This window comes from Palaemon carinicauda, chromosome 29 (genome assembly GCF_036898095.1).
Source record: "Palaemon carinicauda isolate YSFRI2023 chromosome 29, ASM3689809v2, whole genome shotgun sequence".
NCBI lineage: Eukaryota > Metazoa > Arthropoda > Malacostraca > Decapoda > Palaemonidae > Palaemon > Palaemon carinicauda.
This window is the reverse complement of record NC_090753.1, coordinates 47,113,733-47,118,732: the sequence shown is the minus strand read 5'-3', so window position 1 is coordinate 47,118,732 and position 5,000 is coordinate 47,113,733.

Genomic DNA, 5,000 nt, shown 5'->3' with positions numbered 1-5,000 from the left:
CCTAATGGAAGGGGAGGAAATTATACAATAGTTTAACTGTATACAATAGCCTACAACGGGTAATTACAAGATATCATTCGACGTCATTGGCTCACTCGTCACACTTTTTTTCATGAGAGGCTTTGTTGGATCCTGACTAGATCTATCTGTCAAGATCATTCTTTTTTTCACGTGATCTCTTTGTACGCAAACGTATGTTCACCTGATCTGCTTGCAAGTATTCTTTTGCTAACGTGATCTGGTTTCACGCATGCGTTTGCTCATGTGATGTGCTTCCAAGCATTATTTTGTCAACATAATCTGTTTCCAAGCATGCTATTTCTAACATAATCTGCTCCCAAGCATTCATTTACTAACATAATCTGTTTCCAAGCATGCTTTTGTTCACGTGATCTGCGTCAGAGCATTCCTTTGCTGCCATGATCTTTTCAAGTGATCTCCTTGGCATTTTTTTACTCACATGATCTGCTTCCGGAGCAGATTTCACTCTTATCAGGTGACCATCCATGCGATCACCAACATCCAGCCTTGACATCCCAAACACGATTCATATTCTGTGGTCCAGAGCTGTCATATTACTGCATAAGCTCAGAGACTTCCTCAAGCAGTCTTTCACGACATTTTGTCAGCTACGTCTTCGTCTTGCTTCCAATCCTCTTTGTTATGAAATTCTCAATCTAAGCTTTTAACCTTTCTTATAGAATCAGGGTACAGGCTTATAAACTGTCAATCAGTCTTCAATGACATCTTATTGCTTAAGTTTACTGCATATATACATACATATATGTGTGTGTGTCTGTGTGTGTGCGTGTGTGTGTGTGCCTTTATGTAGGCTATTTGTGTATGTAAAATCTAGTATCTTTATGATACTAGGATTTATGCCATCCTAAACTTACTGTACAGGATAAGTTTTTTGATGGTATATCTAAAAATATATACAATCTGCATAGAAAAAATGGATACTAAATACATTTGTCTCCAGATGATATAATGTGAAAGTTTTAAATGACTTAACATATACCTATGGAGAGAGAGAGAGAGAGAGAGAGAGAGAGAGAGAGAGAGAGAGAGAGAGAGAGAGAGAGAGAGAGAGAGAGTGTGTGTGTGTTATTAACACTTTCTCATTCTTCATCTCAGGCAAATCTCCCCCCCCCCCCCATTCTCGTTTGATTTAGAGCATATTTCAGCCGACTATAAATCACACCCTTTTACGTATTTTCCTTTGTTTCATATCCCTCTTTTTTCCGAAGTACTCCAAGGTGACATTGAAGGTGACTTTACAGTCGAACTTAATCAATAATTTTCTTAATTTTAGCAAGGTAATTAAAGGTTTTTGCTTTGTTGATTCCTTTTTAATTATCTTTATTAACATTTGTTTAAATGTAATCGACATTTTTTTTGCAAACAAATAATATCAGATTCCAACTAATTGTCAAATTATTTTAAGAGAAATGAATGTGTTAATTATACAGAAACACATAGTATGATATGAAATAAAAGAATTGGCAGAGATATATGTTACTCAAAATATCCTCGAATAATAAATCGCTGCTCAAGAAATGGGTAATAAAACGGAGGAAATTGGTGAAGCTACATAAAAAAGAACAAATTCGTATATAAGAAGATATTTAGGAGAGTAAATAAACATTCTCTCTCTCTCTCTCTCTCTCTCTCTCTCTCTCTCTCTCTCTCTCTCTCTCTCTCTCTCTCTCTCTCTCTCTCTCTCTCTCTCTCTCTCCGTTTAGGTCCTCAATTCCATTACATTAAATTAAAACTTATTTTCGATGAAATACGAAACCAGCAATAATGTAGTTATTTCAAGCAAGGTCGAGATGCGCTTCTCTGGAACTCAGTACATTCTGGCCAGTTAGCCAATGCTGGGCTTCATGCTCGTATGCATTTAATTTCTTGGTAACCAGATCTCCGAAGCCTTCTAAAAGCAAAGGTGATATGGATGAAATGTTCAATACTATTTAATCGAAAGGAAATATCTTTCAAAGATTTTCTGAAACACCAAAAAGTTATAAAACCATATTCCTTGTTTTTCCTATGTAGTATTCTTTCAGGAAAGAGTTATTCGAGATGATTAATGCATTGTAATTTACCAGACGTAACATCTACGAAGGTCATCCGCAGATAGCCAAACAACTTTCACTTTACAAAGGAATCAAATTAATAAACTGAAATGCACAAATCCCCATACATCTATTGGTAAAAAGAAATAAAAATATGATATAATATTATTCTTCACTGTGTTTAAATTAGAATAATTATGTCACATCAGTAAAACTACTTTTACAAAACCCCTAAAAGTTTCATATCATAAGAAAAAAAGTTAATACTTATAAAATCTTTAAAGGTCAGAGGTTTGTTTTAATTTTCAGATGGTAATTTTCATTTTTTTTCTCGGGTGATAAATTAATATCTGTTGTAAAAATTTTATTCATTTCCTTTCTATTTTATTCATTCTTTATAATTTCTTATCGGAGTCGATAAACGGAGATTCATCGTAAGGATGCTATACCATCCCTAATTATTAATTATTCTTATGAAGATACTCATCCGCATTTTTCTTCATATTTTCGAAGGGCAGATGATTTTCCCCTCCGTGTTTTTTTTTTTTTTTTTTTTTTTAATCACTTATTCTATTTTATTTATACTTTTGTCTTCACAAGGCTCTTGACGTATTTTTGTTGAATGCATTTTCTAATTAAATCAAATATAATAGGATATAAATATATTTTGAGTTTATTCATGATTATAAGATGAAATGGGTTTTATTTCTTGTAAGACAATTCCTTATCCTCCATGTAATAAAAACATATTTAAGAAACTAATATATCTTTAGTGTTTTAGCTCCGGTATTGGAGAATGTTTGTACACATAGGAAGAAAATTGAATCAAGATATTTTGATCCTTTTCTTTTAAATAATAGGCACACTATGAATGTTTCCTTTAAAACAAGCATAGAATATAAAGTTTAATCTAAGTGCAATCATTACATGACTCATCATTTACTGGGTATAACTTAATGTGGTGAAAGGGCTTGTGTAACACTATGATCAGCAAAGCTGTAATCGACAGTGCCAGCCTTATTAGGTTTATTTGCTGTGAGCGATGATACTAAAATCTCTCACCATCACCAATGTGCAGTGGTCATCTGGGTGATGAAAACTGGCCAAACCCCTGAGAATAAATTTAGGACATATCTGAGACCTTTGTCCTGTAGTGGACTAGAAACAGCTACATTTGTTGTTGTTTTTGTTGAAGGTCAGTATTCACGCATTAACGTGATTATTATTCTGCACTTTATCAAAATATATTAACACTAAAATGAGTCTCATTTATTAAAATTATACAGTATACTAATGGACAGACATTGACGCAGATATTATTTGTAGGAAGCACAGAAAGTGATTGTTTCTCCAGGAATGAAAAGCACTCTCGTCTTTTTCCCCAGGACTAAAGCATGAACACTAAAATGATTGTTATCTTTTAAATAATCTATAATTCTAATCGTTTACTTTTACATGGCGAAGGATAGGCGTTAGTTATGTATGCTATGACCACAATAGTCATAGAATTATTTTTTTAGTAGTGTGGAAGTCCTCTGAGTATTGACTTATAAATTATTTTTTCTCTTTTATTTATTTCCTCAGTTAATATAAGTACTTTATCAGAAAATGTTTATTACCCCCCTCCAACCTCTCTCTCTCTCTCTCTCTCTCCTCTCTCTCTCTCTCTCTCTCTCTCTCTCTCTCTCGCTCTCTCTCTCTCTCTCTCTCTCTCTCTCTCTTCTGAATACTGCCCATATTTTTCTCTTTCTCTGAATACTTGCAATAAATGATTTTATTCTCAACAGACTAACATGATTCTTTTTCTAATGTGGTTATGAAAGATCTAATTTTTATTGTTACTGTTCTTAATTTTTCATATAGTTTATTTATTTCCTTATTTCCTTTCCTCATTGGGCCATTTTTTCACTACTGGAGCTCTTGGGCTTATAGCCTAGCTCATAATAATAATAATAATAATAATAATAATAATAATAATAATAATAATAATAATAATAATAATAATAATGATAATAATAATAATAACATAATGTTAATGATACTGTACATATCTCTTTCTCTCTGTCTTTCAATACTGTCCAATTCTCTCTCTCTTTCTCTCTCTCTCTCTCTCTCTCTCTCTCTCTCTCTCTCTCTCTCTCTCTCTCTCTCTCTCTCTCTCTGACACCTCAAATATGCAAATAATAATTGCTTTCAACAACTAAACGTAGATAATTTGAATTGGTAGTTCCAAACGAATGAAGAAAGTATAAGCATTTAAAATTTCAAAGGTAGTTTATAAAATCAAGAAACAATATTTTCCAGATTAACAGTTTATGTAAAGACTCTTGAATGTTTTCAGGAACCTTTGATACTCTATACAGATAAATTAATATGAACATATTAAAAAATACGAACACTCATCTGTAGTTCCAAAAGTTTTCATACCTCAGTTAATGTTGGGCAATTTATTACAGGGGTTGACTCTCACCATCATTCGTCATAATTGTAGACGTTGCGAAAATGTACTAGTCTTTTGTGATTGGTGATGCCATTTCATCAGTCATGAGATATCCTTTCTGATATTTCAAAAAAAAAAAAAACGGTTGCGCATTGGCTTTATATATACCTGCATACACACATGTGTGTATATATATATATATATATATATATATATATATATATATATATATATATATATATATATATATATATATATACAGTATATGTATTGATATATATATATAGATAGATATTCATATATATATATATATATATATATATATATATATATATGTATGTATGTATATATAAATATATATATATATATATATATATATATATATATATATATATATGTATGTATGATATATATATATATATATATATATAAATATATATATATATATATATATATAAATATATATATATATATATATATATATA